The sequence below is a fragment of the Muntiacus reevesi genome, chromosome 1 (assembly GCF_963930625.1).
Source record: "Muntiacus reevesi chromosome 1, mMunRee1.1, whole genome shotgun sequence".
Classification (NCBI taxonomy): Eukaryota; Metazoa; Chordata; class Mammalia; order Artiodactyla; family Cervidae; genus Muntiacus; species Muntiacus reevesi.
In genome coordinates, this window is record NC_089249.1 from 254,862,066 (window position 1) to 254,880,539 (window position 18,474).

At 36.5% G+C, this 18,474-nt stretch overlaps 1 non-coding gene across 1 annotated transcript; it reads right to left on the reverse strand.

Annotated features, from left to right (window-relative positions):
• Positions 1-17,557: 17,557 nt before the first annotated feature.
• LOC136156476 (small nucleolar RNA SNORA79) lies at positions 17,558-17,705 on the reverse strand. The gene has a single exon (XR_010661024.1). It is a non-coding gene; the product is annotated as a small nucleolar RNA SNORA79 (small nucleolar RNA).
• Positions 17,706-18,474: the final 769 nt, after the last annotated feature.

Here is an 18,474-nt window from a genome sequence, read left to right on the forward strand (position 1 = left end):
ACAAGTATCAGTGAAGTGTCAATCTTTAAAATGCCTGAGAAACTCCACTCAGTTCCAATGGTGATTTTTTAATATGTCTTCTTCAATGACTCCATAAAATGTATATGTGAATAATGTCTCATCAATGTGCGAGCATGCATGTCCACACATACATATATGTGTACATGCACATGTCCACATGTATACATTGAGGGATATACAACTCCATAAAGTGTAAATTTAGAATACAGCCTAACTGGGAAGGGAGATTCTGGCTGGCAAATGCTAAATTGCACTTTGCTATAAATATGGCCATATCACCTTCAAATGAATGCCAGGGGCACTTTTCAATATGCTTCCTGTATGCAATATAAAACCTTTTGGCAGGCAGTTTAAATATTAATCCAAATGTATAAGCGTTTCCATTTAAATTTTTAATGTTTTCATCATATAACTAGTTTACTTTGTTTCACATTTTGAAGGCCCAAAAATAAGATACCATTTCTCTGTAAACTCTAGATTATCAGGTATCATTCTGTCTGCCCTGGGATCTCTTACCCCTAAAAAAGACAAGAACTTTTCTGGGAGTATAGTCAATCCAGATGGTCAACCCTCCTGATTATAGTTTCCTATTAATATGAAAACTAGGAAATACAGTATCTCTACTGGTTGATTCTATTCTCTGCTGTTGTTATTCCCGTCCCTACCAATGAGACATCTTTGTAGGAAATCCATGGTTCCTAATTGTTTAAAGACATCATGGAGGATTGTGGGAATGTTTTGAGTTACATTGCTCCTTCTAAACTCATAGTCTCTCTGGGACAGAGGAAGGTGAAGTCATCTCTCTCTTTCTCTTTCCATGAATATTAGTCAGTCCAAATCTGGGCTGTCTTTATAACATATCAAACATATATTCTTAGATAATGCAAAGGTAGTATTGAAACTCACTATAGCTGGATCCAGACTCCATCTTGCTCTTCCAGCATACAAGTTGTAAACTCAAAGGCCCACAAACATAATATGGATGCATGACATCCAGTGTTCATTGCAGCACTGTTTACAATAGCCAAGCCATGGAAGCAACATCAGTTCAGTTGCTCAGTCATGTCTGACTCTTTGCAACCCCATGAATTGCAGCACGCCAGGCCTCCCTGTCCATCACAAACTCCCATAGTCTACCCAAACCTATGTCCATTGAGTCAGTGATGCCATCCAGCCTTCTCATCCTCTGTCATCCCCTTCTCCTCCTGCCCCCAATCCCTCCCAGCCTCAGAGTCTTTTCCAATGAGTCAACTCTTCACATGAGGTGGCCAAAGTATTAGAGTTTCAGCTTCAGCATCAGTCCTTCCAATGAACACCCAGGACTGATCTCCTTTAGGATGGACTGGTTGGATCTCCTTGCAGTCCAAGGGATTCTCAAGAGTCTTTTCCAACACCACATATATGTCCATTAACAGAGGAATGGATAAAGAAGATGTGGTCCATATATACAATGGAATATTACTCACCCATAAAAAGGTTGAAATAATACCATTTTCAGCAACATGGTTGGATTTGGAAGACATTATGCTAAGTGAAATAAGAGAAAGACAAATGCTATATGACATCACTTATATGTACAATGTATAAAAAGAACAAATGAATTTATTTACAAAACAGAAATAGAGTCGCAGATATAGAAAAAAATGGTTATCAGCAAGGGAAAGGGAGGAAGGACAAATTAGGAAATTATGACTGACATATACACGGTATATAAAAAATCGTGAACTAGTAAGGACTTACCATATAGCTCAGGGAACTCTGTTCTATACTCTGTAATGACTTGAAGAGTTATTATAGAATGAGAATCTGAAAGAGAGTGGTTGTATGTATAACTGATTCACTTTGCTATATACAGTAGAAGCAAATGCAGGGCTTCCCAGGTGTCTCAGTAGGTAAAGAATCCTCCTGAAATGCAGGAGACTACTCCTGCAAGGCAGGAGACCCAGGTTTGATCCTGGGTTGGGGAAGATCCCCTGGAGAAGGAAATGGCAACCCACTCCAGTACTCTTGCCTGGAGAATCCCATGGACAGAGGAGCCTGGTGGGCTACAGTCCCTGGGGTCACAAAGAGTCAGACATGACTGAGTGACTGAACCACTGAGAAACTAATGCAACATTGTAAGCCAGTAGGGGTCTGCGATGAATTCAAGAGCACTTGACCCAACCTCAATCATCATTATTGTGTAAGAATAAGTGTACAAGTATGCCATTTTTTTTTTTGAAGAGGAACCAGACATCCTGATTTTTGTGTGAACCCTTATTTCTTAAATGTTGACAGCTAACTTATATATTAAGTAACTCTGTAAGAGTAAACTAAAACATATCTCTCATAGAAATATGACCAATATATTTTAAAAACCTAGAGTTGACTTCAGATAGAACCTACCTATTTTGAAGGTGAACCTTAAGAAAAAAAAGTCAGTTTTTCTATTATTTTGCTCTTAAAGGTCTCCTTGACTTTTACACAAATTGATCATATTTTCTCCCAACAATTTTATATCCCAGTAGGGTTATGGATAGGGGAAGTCTCTGTCAAACATTGTTATATCCTCTCCTTAGAAAAATGGATTTCTATCCAATTGGCATTTTACAGAAAGTTTTTTCTACCTTTACTCATAGAAGTAACTCATAATTTCTGTCTCACAGAGTGCTCTGTTAGAATAACTACATTAGAAAATGCATTAAATAATCAAACATAAAATCAGAGGTAGTCATATTTGAGATGAACATAAATGTTTTATCATCAAGACAGATGTTTGAGACATTTTTGCTAATAGAGACCACTAGACATACATCCTTACAAAAAGGGTGTATGTCCTACAGTGCAAACCAGAAATAGAAGTTGTTGTAGAATGTATTCTTCATTTAAATGTGTCCCTATTTGTACTTGTACATCATGACCTGTTTCTTGAGGATCACATTACCAAGTGGGGAAGTTAGCACTGAACCATAATGCGGTATACCTGAAGCTGACACAATATTGTTAACAACTACACTTTAAGTTTTAAAAAAGAAACATATGATGGCATGTATTTGACTTAATGAAGTCAATAAGACTTTGCTGAGGAAGTGCCAATTGAGCAGAAATCTGAAAGACGAGTGACTGTGGTAGAAGGGAATAGAAGTGTAGACAAAAGAAGCATGTCAAAGTCCCTTTGACAGGAGGGAGTCTAACAGATATGGGTAACTGAAAGAAATTCAGTGAAACTAGAGCAAAAAGAGCAAGGACAAGGACAAGAAGTATAGTTAGTTATCAACAAATGCGTTTCTCAAAGTACACTTAAAGCTATAGGACATGTTATAATCACTTAGAGAGAAAGAGAAATATGTACTCAGTAGTACCCTAAGATATGCCAACACCTAAGGTCTAGGTAGAGGGGTTTATCTTGGGACAACCAGACAGACAATCAGGAAATGTAATGTCCAAGGGAATATAGAATTCAAGGGAATATAGTGTTTCCAGAAGGAAGAATTGATCAACGGCGTTGAATGCTGTTGAGGCAACAAGCAACTTTAATAATAGGAAACTGAAAATTGCCAGTGACTCTAGTAAGATATAAGTTGGTGCAAAATAAAGGCAGAAGCCAGAATGGAATGAGTTGAAGGAAAAGTAAAGAGTAAGTAAATGAAGGCAGAAAATACAGACAGCTTTTCCTAGAAGTTGGCAGATGGAGGAGAGGAAATAGATTGAGTTGTAGCGAGGATTGCTTGATTGGTTGAATTAAGATAGTTTTAAAATGTGAATGACTTGAGTGTCTATGAAAAAAAAAAATGCAAATCCCAGCAATTCCACTCCTAAGTAGTCATCCAAAAGAACTGAAAACTGATACTGAAACAATTTATGTACTTCCATAGTGAAACTATCCTTAATATTTAAAAGATGGAAACTGCTCAACTGCACATCAGCATGTGAATGAATAAGCAAATGGTGATAAATAGTTATGATGGGTTATTTTTAGCCATAAAAACAAATGAGGTACTGATACATACTATAACATGAATGAACAATCCAAACATTATACTAAGTAAAAGAATCACTGTGTAAAAGATTACAATATGTATGATTCTTTCTATATGAAATATTCAGAATAGGTAGATACATAGATACAAATGAATATTTCTGGTTGTCCAGGAAGGGACGAATGAGAAACAACTGATTACTGAATACAGCTTTTCCATTTGGAGTTATGAAGATGTTTTGTAACTAGTTAGAATTCATCATTGTACAATATTAAGAATGTACTGAATGCTACAGAATTGTTCACAAAATGGTTAACTTTATATAATGTGAATTTCACATCAGTTTAAAAAAAATCACAGATAAGGATCTAACTTTAAGGGAGATGGTAAGTATACAAGAAGGTAAAGACACATAGAATACAAAATTCCTAAATAGCAGGATGAAGTTGGAGAGAAAGTGTAGATTACTTTAGTTTTGAAGTTATCTATATTTTTCTAAGTTCCATGTTAGCTTGGTATTACTTGAAATTTTAAATTTTCAAACTAGATAAGTATAAAGGACATCAATACTTGAATATGCCCTTCTGGCATGTTTGCCATGAAGAATATATACACTTAAGAGCAGCTTCATCCCTCTTTCTCACTTTGCATACTTTAATCTTTTCAACTACTTAAGATATATTAACTATTGTCCAGGTTTTAACCCAGGCCTTACCACTAGCTATATCAATGTGGAAAAGTAATTTAAAATCGCTTTGCCTTAGTTTCCCTCTCTGCAAAATAGACATGATAAATATACCTCCTTCAGAGTGTTGCCTTGAAGAATCAATGAAATACTGTCTGTAAAGGACTTAGTACAAAGTCTGACAAAGTAAATGCCCAATAAAATTATGTGCTATCATAATTATTGCTGTTATTAGTCATTCATATTCAAAGCAGTATTATTAACCCACCATGCTTAAAATCTATGCTAATATCATTTCCTCCAAAGATGTCTTCTTCAGTAAGCATTTTATCCTCTTTGTGTCAAGTAATTCTTGAGAATTAGGTAGGACAAGGTATTGGTTTCTCTTGTGTCAGTTCAGTTCAATCGTTCAGTCATGTCCAACTCTGCAGCCCCATGGACTGCAGCACACCAGGCTTCCCGGTCCGTCACCAACTCTCAGAGCTTGCTCAAACTCATGTCCATTGAGTCAGTGATGCCATCCAACCATCTCATCCTCTGTCACCCCTTTCTCCCTCCACCTTCAATTTTTCCCAGCATCAGGGTCTTTTCCAGTGAGTCAGTTCTTTGTATCAGGTAGACAAAATATTGGAGTTTCAGCTTCAGCATCAGTCCTTTCAATGAATATTCAGGACTGATTTCCTTTAGGATGAACTGGTTGGATCTCCTTGTAGTCCAAGGGACTCTCAAAAGTCTTCTCCAACACCACAGTTCAAAAGCATCAGTTATTTGGCACTCACCCTTCTTTATAATACAACTCTCACATACATAGACTAATGGAAAAAGCACAGCTTTGAATAGACAGATATTTGTCGGCAAAGTAATGCCTCTGCTTTTTAATATGCTGTCTAGATTGGTCGTAGCTTTTCTTCCATGGAGCAAGCATCTTTTAATTTCATGGCTGCAGTCACCATCCTCAGTGATTTTGGAGCTCAAAAAAATAGTCTCTCACTGTTTCCATTGTTTCCCCATCTATTTGCCATGAAGCGATAGGACCATATGCCATGATCTTAGTGTTCTGAATATTGAGTTTTAAGCCAACTTTTTCACTCTCCTCTTTCACTTTCATCAAGAGGCTCTTTAGTTCTTCTTCACTTTCTGCCATAAGGGTGGTACCATCTGCATATCTGAGGTTATTGATATTTCTCCCTGCAATCTTGATTCCAGCTTCTGCTTCATCCAGCCCAGCATTTCTCATGATGTACTCTGCATATAAGTTAAATAAGCAGGGTGACAGTATATAGCCTTGACATACTCCTGTGTCTTGTGTCAGAGGTATGAAAAACTCACTAAGTGGACTTAACACTGAGCATAAATAGATTCTAACACTATTATATGAGATGCTACGTGTTAATTTAATATGCTAAATGATTCTCTGAGGATCACTAAGCAGGCAGTATAAATAACCAATGTATTCTTTTGATGATTAAAAAATATAGTCTTCCTATGATCCTCTCTACAATTAGAATACAAGTATGGTCCAGAATTCAGTCAGCAAAACCCTGTCCTCTACTTGGTCTGATCCCATAGTAAACATTAGCCTAGAGAACTAACTGCTTGGTATGCAGACTTTCCAAACCCCAGCAGCCATTGCTCAGTACAATGATTCAACAATAGAGTAAGTTACCACAATAAATACCATTTCTTTGTGTGCTTGTAATTCTTTGCTGTTATGTCAGAACTTCTTTAAACCATGAAATAAACATACATGACACAAACTATAATATTCATATGTATACATACATTATGCATATATTTTATATATATATATGTATATATGTAGTCTTTAAATAAATGTTTGGCATTTTCTGGGATTCTCAACAAAAAGATGGATTTTATTTTTATTTTTATTTTTGTCTCTAGTAAACTTCAGATGAGTTAATATAAATTTTGTGTTTTTGTTTGGAAGAATGCCTACTATTAGTTAGGCTTCCTGGGGATAAGAAAGTCCATCTAAATAAGTAGGTCAATCTAAAAGAGAAGAGTGTAAACTGCAGTAGAAAATGCATTTACATCACTTTCCATTGAGCCAAGTCAGTTAAGTCCAGCCGCTCAGTTGTGTCCGACTCTGCGACCCCTCAGACTGCAGCGTGCCTGGCTTTCCCTGTCCATCACCAGCTCCCAGAACTTGCTCAAACTCATGCCCGTTGAGTCAGTGATGCCATCCAACCATCTCATCCTCTGTCATCCACTTTTCCTGCCTTCAATCTAGAATCTAGATCATCTTAACAACATAAACTTCTTTTTAGCATTGTTCCATGATATGAATGCATTTTAGCCTTAAGAAAACTATAGTGTAGTGTTCAATAGCATACGTTCTGAAGAGACACTACCCAGATTTATTGTGGACTCAAATTCCAACTTGTGAAATTTCTCCATGCCATTTCTGTGAGGGTTAAGTGAATTGGTATTGTCCAATTAGTTATAACAGAGCCTGGCATCTAGTAAATATTCAATTATTGTTAGCTCTCATTTTGTATTGCTTGCTTTTCTGAAAAATGCTGTTTAACCAGAAAGTAATGCATGATTCAAGAGAAACTAGAAGTTGATTAATCATTTTTTACTTTGAAAAGTAATAAGAGAAATATGATTATGTGAAACCTTACTCAATGTAGAGCTATTAAGGAAACTAGGTGGTTCTATGGAAATTGTATTTTGCAGCTATATAAAGGGAAACCAAAACAAATCACAAAACTCACATATCTGCAATCCTTTTTTGAAAATCATTTTAAATAACTCAAAATATACATTCTTCAGTCTTTTCTAATGACAAAATAGGCATTGGACTGCCTTGATCATTAATCAAGGAATGTGATAAATCTGGATTGATATTTAAGCTGACTTTAGGGGAAATAAAACCTTAAATTAGTCCTAATTGTCACCATTATTTACTTTGAGAGTAGAGATGATACTTTACAATACATAAAATTTGTCATTTATAAGTTAATATTTGATCTAGCAATTATACTGTTAGGGATTTGTCAGTGTACATTAAAAGGTTCATCTTTAAATACATGCACAGGATGTTCAATGCAGCATTTTTAATAGCACATCCTGGAAATAACTTAAATGTTCATCAATAGAGATTAATTAGATCAATTCTAGTACTTCTGTACAATAGAAGACTGCTCAACTATTTTAAAAAATGTCATAGATCTTAAAGCATTAGCATATAAATTGTCACAAAGTATATTATTTTTAAAAATGCAAGATGTAGAAATGTCTATAGAATGATCCATGAGGCCACCGGTAAGTTTGTATGTGTATACATGCAGAGGAAGCTCTCTATAACTCAGCTGTATTAACAGGGTTGGGGAAGAGAGTATAGGGGTTTTCACATTATGTTGTATACCTCTTTATAGTTCTGCTAATTTCTAATGTCATCAATATCAGGTTGATGCTATCATGGGTCATTTCAATTTCTTATTGTTATTTCTCTGTATTTAAAAATAGTAACAAATTCTATTTTAAGGTAACATATGGAACATTTTGATAACATAAGACATTTTTCTTAGTATATCTGTATTATTGGGTACCCTTCTGTTCTATTTTTTGTCTGTTGTAATTATGTGCTTGTTAATTTACATCCTCTTTTAAACTGTGAATTGTGCAGAGCTATGAAATTTAACAAAGCACCTAATATTTAATAAATGTTATATTATCTAAAATACACAAAGAGTGCATAGACCTCAAAATAAAATAGACATAGACTTAAGATTTAATTTCCTCCATTTCTAGTTGATATTTGGATAGATATTTGGATAGATATTTGGATATTTGGATAGTTTGGATAGACTCCGGCAGTTGGTGATGGACAGGGAGGCCTGGCGTGCTGCGATTCATGAGGTTGCAAAGAGTCAGACACAGCTGAGTGACTGAACTGAACTGAACTGATGCATATATATACTGAAACAGAAAATTATATGATATACCAACTTTTCTTCCAATGAAGATCCAAGCAGTAGCAAGCAATACGAGTAATCTGGAAGAACAGTGCAAAGAATTTATATAGGACAATATATAATCCAATTATAGAGATGCGTGTCATTGTTGTCACTGTGAAATAATTATAGTTATTTTCATAGCCACTTTATTATTTATGACTTCGGATTCCCTAGGATTAAGGTTAAGGGATCAAACCTTCCACAGATTTTGCTGTTGTTCATGGAGATGGAGGTCAGTTTATCTTTGTCTCTTTCTTTTTAAAGTTTCGTTTATGCATTTGTTAAGTTGGGTTCAGAATTTAAGTTTTAGTTACCAGCTAAGAGGTTTACTTTTTCCCCACCTAGAATAAAATCATGACTTCATATTAATAGCCTCATAATATTGCCATTGCCCAGTAGACGAATCACAAAACTACCAGCAGTAGGGAAGATAAGAAAGTGCAGTTATTCATATATTTGGAATGTTGATGTTTGGCATCCAGCTCCAAAATGGATGTTTACATAGTAACTATCTTTAATATACTTTTCTAATAGGTCAACTATTCCTTCTCACTTGAGTATCTCATCCTATATACAGTACACTAAACTAACAGCTGTTAACCTATGCATAATTAAGCATATTTTGCAAGTTACTTTAGATATTGTAAACATATCCATTTGGTCATTTGCAGAGAATTGTGCCACTACCTGTTATGAAATTTGAGGAGGTCACACAATCATAGTGAAATTCAATGAAATCTGAAGACTGATTAGAAGAATCTTAACCATAATCACTTGCTACTGTTGAAATATATTGGGAGGCATAGATTTTATTATCCTGAAATTTTCACACATGGAGGAACTCCATTTGTTAACAGTTACAGAGAGTGATACTTGGCATTTGAAACTCAGCCACAGTATTAAACTCATTGCCATGTGAACTGATAATATCTAGTACAGGTTTTTTTTTTTTTAATGGCTTATTCTTGGTTGTGATTTTTATTGAAGTCATTTAATTTTTATTTTTAAAAAAATTTAGTAGTCCACTTGCTATTTCTAGGTGTGTGTTCTATGGAGTCACAAATAATAGTATTAGTGATTTCTATTTCTGAGATCAGATCACATGATACCTAAGTATCTTGAGTTTGCTTTGTACAAGGTTGTGGTTGGTAGGTGGAAAGGGCTAAAATGAAGACAGCAGGATACGAAATCTCTTCAGACAAGTGTTCTGTAATAAACCTAAAAATTTGGAAACTGGCTACAAAATCAGAAAGACTTAATATCCCTGTTCCATAACTTCTGGGCTAAATGGTTTTGGGGATATCCATTCATTCTGTCATCAGTAACATTTGTTGTTCAGTCTCTAAGTTGTGTCTGACTCTTTATGACCCCATGGACTGCAGCATGCCAGCCTGCCCTGTCCTCTACCATCTCCCAAAATTTGCTCAAACTCATGTCCATTGAGTTGGTGGTGCCATCCAACTATCTCATCCTCTGTCACCCCCATTCTCTTCCTGCCCTCAGTCTTTCCCAGCATTAGGGTCTTTTCCCAAGAGTTGACTCTTTACATCAGGTAGCCAAAATACTGGAGCTTCAACCTCAGCATCAGTCCTTCCAATGAATATTCAGGGTTGATTTCTTTTAGGATTGACAGGTTTGATCTCTTTGCTGTCCAAAGGACTCTCAAGAGTCTTCTCCAACACCACAGTTCAAAAGCATTGAATAGCATCGGTAACATTTACATACTGGTAACTTTGAGCCCAAGGCTTCCCAAGTGGCTCAGTGGTAAAGAATCTGTCTGCAATGCAGGAGATGCACGCTCTATCCCCAGGTTTGGAAGATCCCCTGGAGAAGGAAATGGCAACCCACTCCAGTATTCTTGTCTGGGCAATCCCGTGGACAGAAGAGCTTGGCAGGCTCTGAAGGGTCACAAAAAGTCAGCAAAACTTAGCGACTAAACAACAACAACTTTGAGCCAAGCACTGTTATAGGCACTGAGTAAACAGTAGTGGACTGCGAGGAGATTCAACCAGACCATCCTAAAGGAAATCAGTCCCGAATATTCATTGGAAGGACTGATACTGAAGCTGAAACTCCAATAATTTGGCTACCTGATAAAAAGAACTGACTCATTGGAAAAGATCCTGATGCTGGGAAAGATTGAAGGTGGGAGGAGAAGGGGACAACAGAGGATGAGATGGTTGGATGGCATCACCGACTCAAGGGACATGAGTTTGAGTAAACTCCGGGAGTTGGTGATGGACAGGGAGGCCTGGTATGCTGCAGTCCACGGGGTCACAAAGAGTCAGACATGACTGAGCAACTGAACTGAACTGAAACAGCAGTGGATGAAGCAAAGTGAATTACTTAAGAGAGATTACAGACATGTGTAAGAAACAGAGAAGGCACTTAAATGGCAAGTCCAGTGAACCTCCAAAGGAAAAATCTAATCATACGGGATTGAATGAAGGAGGTCTAAGAGAACTGATGTCCAGGTTGACCAAAGAATGAATGGGCCCATTTGGGAGGGGAAAATTCAGAGAAGCAAACATGCCAGAGCAAGAGCCAGCATATGTGGACTCTTAACAGACTGGCCTATTTGTTTGAGAAATGGAGGCAAGACCTAGCAGGTCTATGTGTTGCAGGGTGGGCTGAAAGGGGAAATTATGACCAAATCCTAAAGAGTCTTGAAAGGAATGTCAGAATTTTTCCTTTTTTTTTTCCTGAGAGCATTGCTTAACCTTTCTAAATGCCAATTCACTCAGCTATAAATTAAGATAATATTACCTAGCCTCATGAGGTTTTTATAAAGACTCAATAAGATATATGTTTATAATTTGCTTAGAAACAAGGTCTGGCACATTATAAATATTTTATAGTAGTAGCTATTATTAATTTTCTTAAGGTTGTTATTACAAGAATTCTTATTAAATAAGCCAATTTGTGGGCAGGGCAGAATAAGAGTCAGGAGGGTATCAGGGCTAGTAGGTCAGAGCTCCTCGGGAGCCGATTTGCTAGTGAACAATAGCGCAACTAGATAATCAACTTCAGGAAGAAAGAAGAAGTAAGCAGGTTATCATAGCTCTAAACTTGTACAACCCGGAGAAGTGGCTCTCACCTAAGAGCTATCCGGCTTCCCAGAGGACCTTTGAAGGTGCCTGAAGAACATACTGCTTGGTACAACTGAAGGGAGGCTGTAATGGTTAGAGATTGGGGAGTGTCCTAATATTCTCTAGGCCACAAGACAGCCACCCACAACAAAGAACTGCAACAGTACTGAGTCTGGGAACTCTTCACCTGGAGTAGGCCTGCTAAAGTGGGAACAGAGGTCACAGCTGACATAATGGGCCGAAAATGAGTTTATGTCTGTGAAGCTATCTCCTTATTACTTGCTTGTCTCTATCCTTTGCCTTTTCTGTCCTCTGTTAAACTGGAATACAAGCTAAACATCATATGGTGAATTACATGTACAGTTTGCTCTATCTCAAAGCTGCTAAAACATATATCCTTTCTCCAGCTAATCAGTTTCAGCAAACCTCTGCAGTGGGTGGTAAATGTAGCTGACAATAGCAATCATGTGTTCCAGAAGTGTCAGTGGAGAAACACCAAGATGATGTGGGAGTGTCGGATTTGTGATTTAGGCAAGGCGGTGTCACACAGCTGCAAACATTATTGCCAGAATACCCAAATTAAAACCATTTTTAAAAGGATGTAAAGTTCATACAATATGTAGAATCTGGGTAAAAATAATGTAACAAACGATCTCTTACTTATCTAGACTAAGGGCTTATATAGCCAAACACGTTATTGGTTGTACTATAGCATTCTGTTACTAATTTGAACTTCCTTGGGGATTTCTATAGTTCTATCTGTTGTGATATTGTCTTAATTAGATGTCAAGTAATACTAGTGGACAGAAGTGCCCATGTTTTATCATTTGTAATTTCAGTATTGAATAAGAGCAAACGCTTCTGCAATAATTTTCAAAAATAATTTTATGTGCTAATTTGCTAAGTAGTCCAGAATATGCTTTAAATATAAACATTTGAAATTAGTAAATACACTTTAATAATGTAAGAATCAGATACATGTATATTAATTTTTATGTGAGTGCAGTTTAATTTTGAAAGAGGGACTTCCTTAAATGAGGGTTTCAGGAATCTATTAAATTCAAACTTTACTTGTTACAATGCAGAGGTGACAAGACTCTCTCCCTGATGAAAAAGGGGTTAGTATTTAGCAAATTTCACAGTTCAAGTAAAAGTTAAGAAACATAAAATAAGCAGAGTTGTTAAAAGCTTAAAAACAATTGTTGTGTTTTTAACCTTATAATTCAAAAATAATAAAAACTGTAAAATATCAGGTTTGGAGGGGATGAGATATCTATTGGGTTGGCCAAAAGTTCATTTGGATTTTTCTGTAACATCTTATGGAAAAACTTAAATGAACTTCTTGGTCAACTCAATAAAAGGGAAAAAGATCCAGGGTAGTATTTAAAAATACCATTATGATCATGTCATTCATCAACTTAACACTTTATCATGATTTCTCATTACTCTTGGTGAAAACAAAAACAACAAATTCCCTAACACAGCCTAGTGTCTGGCCTAATCAGTTTCTACTTCTCCAGTCCTCCTCAACCAAATGCCTGCTGCCACAGGGCCTTTGCATATGTTCTTCCCTTTGCCTGAAAGTCCCATTTCAGTTGTTCCCTTATGCTACTCTTTTGTTTAGTCACTCAAAGTCATATCTCTAAATACATGCCCAGAGAACCTCAATCTCTCTTTTATATTCCTACCAGAATGGTCATTTTTCTGTATATTTGTGTGCTGATTTCATATAGGAGTAGCCAAGCATTGCAGCAATTTCTATCATCAATTTATCACAGATTTACAAGGTTTACCAGTCATCTCTTGTGATTGTACATTTTTAGAAAAGATGAGCCCACAAGATAAAAGATTAATAATTATAAATATGACTCATGTTTGTATAGAGCTTTATATTTTACTAAGCCTATTCTAAGTCTTACTCTCATTTGATCCTTGCAATAATCCCATGAGGTATGTGGGAAAGTTATTTATTTAGCAAACATTTTAAACATTTACTATGATGCTTAGTGCTAGGGATAAAAGTATAAAAATAAGCAGCAATTTTATTCTCCTACATTCAGGGCGATGCTCTTTGGAAAGGGGAGAGGAGATACATGGTTAACAAACAATAATGGTGGGTAACTCAAGCTAAGTTCAGTGTCAGAAAAGATTGGTGCAAGAATGAGAACAAAAAAAGGTTAATGCTGCCTGAGGACAATAGAGAAATGGGAAGAGCACCACAAGCAGAAAAAACAGCATGAATAAATGAACATGAAACTGTATATCATTTGTGTTATAAAGAACTCAGACACAGAGAAAGATTGGTAGAAGATGGCATAGCTTTACCTATCATGGTCTCCTGTGCATTTCTCTGTGTTATCTTACTCTCAGGCAGGCTCTCCTATGATCAGTTCAGTTCAGTTCAGTTCATTTCAGTCGCTCAGTCGTGTCCAACTCTGCGACTCCATGAATCGCAGCATGCCAGACCTCCCTGTCCATCACCAACTCCCGGAGTTTACTCAAACTCACGCCAATCAAGTCGGTGATGCCATCCAGCCATCTCATCCTCTGTGTCCCCTTCTCCTCCTGCCCCCAATCCCTCCCAGCATCACGGTCTTTTCCAATGAGTCAACTCTTCACGTGAGTATTGGAGTTTCAGCTTCAGCATCAGTTCTACCAATGAACACCCAGGACTGATCTCCTTTAGGATGGACTGGTTGGATCTCCTTGCAGTTCAAGGGACTCAAGAGTCTTCTCCAACACCATAGTTCAAAGGCATCAATTCTTTGGCACTCAGCTTTCTTCACAGTCCAACTCTCACATCCATACCTGACCACTGGAAAAACCATAGCCTTGACCAGACAGACCTTTGTTGGCAAAGTAATGTCTCTGCTTTTTAATATGCTATCTAGGAGACAAGCAGTTCCAATCCCATGTGTTATCCTCTCAACATTTTGAGTAAGACCCTTTGGCATTGTGTTTCATGGTCTCTATGTGGGTGAATCGGTCACTCTTCTCATGAGCAGGTGACGCTATGTTAGGATTGACCACTTTTGATGAAAAAGTCCATTTCAAGAGTCAAATCCCAATCAAGTGTATCCAAATCACAGGAGTCTTAAAGCAGGAGTTCTCAAATTTGAGCAAACATTAAACTTCCCTGGAGGGCTTAGCGTATCTGTGCTGGATTCCACACCCTAGAGTGTCTGACTCGGCAGATCAAGATTGTATTTCTAAGTTTCCAGGAGGTGAGGCTGATGCTGCCCGTCTAGGGCCACACTTTAAAAACCACTACCCTTGAGAACAGGAAGGATAGTTTCCCATGAAAAATCTAAGTGCTGTTACCTGAAGTGCTGATACCTCTAGATCCCAGGCTGCCTGAAACCAGAGAATTAAGCTGTAACTGTCTGTGTGAATTTGGAGCCCAGTTGCTTGCATTTCAGCCCTTTCCCTCTCTGCTTTATCTTTTCTGCTTCACTTTATCAGTAGCCTCATAATTCTTTTCTGGCTACACAGGTGTGCTCACCTTCAAGCACCAGATTTTTACCATTCTGAATCAAAATATATGTTTTCTGTTTGTTTGTTTGTTTGAATCAGAAGAACCTGATTCAAAGGTCTGATGTTTCTATATCCATTACAATCAGTAAACAGATCCAGAGTCTTTGGGTTAAAGGACTTGTTTTTGACTCTTTATGTGGCCTTGGACATGTTACTTAAAGTCTGTGTCCCTCAATTCCTCATACGTATAATGTTGATATAATAGTATCTCATAATAATAGTTGCATCATAAATATTGTTTGGTGAGTTTAATTCAATGAATTCATGTTTGTAAAGTGCTTAGACTAGCTCCTGACACATAAGTAAGGCCTGTGTAAGCCTTATTTAAAAAATTTTTTTTTTAATTTTCTTATTTAAAAAAAAATCCATTGTCAATAGCTTTAAAAAATTAGAACTAAAAAATAATTAGATCCTAATCTTGATTGATTTTAGAAAAGAAAGACCCTGTATCATTCACAGAATTGAATCTCTTTTTTGAATATCTGATACACCTACATATAGAAAATTAAATGATCTGACAAAAGTTAAGAAATGGTTAGTGAGTTCAGAATTCATGTTTCTCATACCCTTGCTACTATATAATGTGCCTTACTTCTTGCTAATTAAGGATGGCTTCTCATGGAAAGACCGTGAATTTCCGAACCACAAGTTAGAATTCCTTTTTTCCCATGTTCTATCCAAATAATATCGTTAATAAACTAGGTACTCTTTTGTAACCTGTGTTTTCTTATTTTTGAAATGAGGTTAAAAACAGATACCATACAGGTTTTTTGTGATGCCTAAATACAGAAAAGTGTGTGAAGTGCCTAGCACAGTGCCTGGGGAAATATCAGTCTGTTGGTCAATATTTTGTTTCATTCCTCTCTTCTATTTTCTTAAGGAGTCCTACTTCATCTAAGTAGGAACCTTTACCACTTATACCAACAAGATAGCTAATGGTGGAAATTGTACATTGTATGTAGACTATATGAACATGATGGAGAAAATATCCTTCTATAAGATGGCTTTCAACACCCTGCCAATCACTTCTGTCTGTGACTATACACTTGAGTTATCTCCAGAACCAATGACTACAAGTGTTAGTAGCTACCATTTATGGAATACTTTTCATGTGTCTGGCATTCTGCTGAGTCCTTTTTAATGCAGTCATCTATGTATTTATCATCCCAACCCTAGGAAGTTTCAACTGTTAGGACAGTTTTGCAAGAAACAGAATTTTTATTGTCAAATTTTATTGTCAAAACTGAATGTCTTCAAACCGTTGTGTAACTTGGCTTAGAGCTAAATTATTACGACCTTTGTGCTACACAAGAGTTGAACAAAGGGCAAAGTGTATATACAGTGGACCTTGACTAAAAAGACTGACATACAATTTGGAATGAATTCAGCTTTACCTTTTGTGTGGCTTCACATATATCCAGACTTTTTCTTGGGATAGTATAGAACAGGTTGAATATACTCACCCTAAAGACACCTCTCTTATATAGCCCATTCTCTGTTATATACCGGCCTGTGTTTGGTGTCGAAAATTGGACTGTGTCTGTCCTTGGAATATGTTATGTTTTTTCTTGCCTCTGGCTTTGCCAGAAAGGTTTTCTTTTCTCTCTAGCTACGTTTCTGCATCTTCTACATTTGCCTAGATCCGATAGATTCTTCAGACTAACTCAATTGTCTTCCTTTATGAAGACCTGCCTGGGTTAAACTGCATTAATTACATTCTCAGGGTTTTAATTTGATGAATATATTTTAAAATATTTATTGTACAAGTAGCATATGTATAAATTTGAAAAGTAAACTAGAATAAGCAAAAAGAATAAAAACAATCACCTGAAGTTTTATCAGTAAGAAGAAAGCTATGGTCTTAATTTCTATATAAGAATATATGTAACAGTAAAGAAATATAAGTACACACACGCACACTGGAGATGGAAATGGAAACCCACTCCAATATTCTTACTTGAGAAATCCCATGGACAGAGGAACCTGTCAGGAAATAGTCCATAGGGTCTCAAAAGAGTCAGACACAGTTAATAAACAACAAATACACACATTCATATGTGTATGTATGTGTGTGTTTAAAAGCTATTTATCTATTATAGTATACCTTGCTCTTTTGCTGAATATTATACTATAAAATAAAATATTTAAAAAATGACTATCTTTCTGTCTGTATAGTACTTTATGAGGCAAGTAATGAGTAAGTAGCAAGACATGACTAGTTCCCTACTTACTGATTTATTATGATCTTGAGCAAATTACTTATTCTGCTATTTTGTTTTGTTTTGTAATTATCTGACTTCACAAAAATCAGAAGGCACTAATGGACAGCCAGTCCATCCCCATGGTGCCCTGAGTGAAAATAGGTCGGCTTAGATATATGATAGACTATAATCCCACTACTTAAGACTCCAAGCAGTGAGATAAAGAGCCATGAAGTCGACTATTTTTTTACAAAAAACATTTAACCTAAAGGGATGTTTTAAGGATTAGTTGAAATAAGGCAAATAAGATATGGTGCCTTGCACATAATAAGCATTAAAAATATTAATCATTAATATTATTCCCATTATCAATATGTATCTATTCATTCAACATATGTCAGCTAAGTGTCCAGAATTATGCTAGATCCAACTTATAAAATCTTAAAATCTATTTAAGGTATTGTCACTATATAACAGTATTTCCACAATTGGCAGTGGGATATGATGGATAAGCATGTGGAAAATTAGAACAGCCAAGAATTTAGTCTGAACAATGAGACAGTGATTCCAAAAAAAATCTCAGAGAACAAAATTTCCTATATATCAGTGACGATTTCATAATGAGCTATCTTGCAACCTGAAGAATTTTTTTTAAGTCTTCCAGATTCTATAGTAAAAAAGCAAAAACCAAAATAGCTCTGTCATGTCTAGCCACTGCCAATTAATGCCTGGAATTGGATTAACCACCAGAAAACCAGTTCAAGTAATGCAGTACTCAAGCTGTCAGACAGGGTTAGTATCCTTGGAGGGACCACATACATATCTTGTTGTCAGGGAAAAACAGCCTACAATATCATCTTTTTTCAAGGCACGAGTAAATTCCTGCCTCATCCGTACAAAACCTTCAGACCTCCAAGAGGCCAGAGGGTACAGATTAAAATTCATGCTTAGCAGAAACAGCTTCCGTGCTACTCGCCACACTCTTGTGCGCAGTATTCAAAA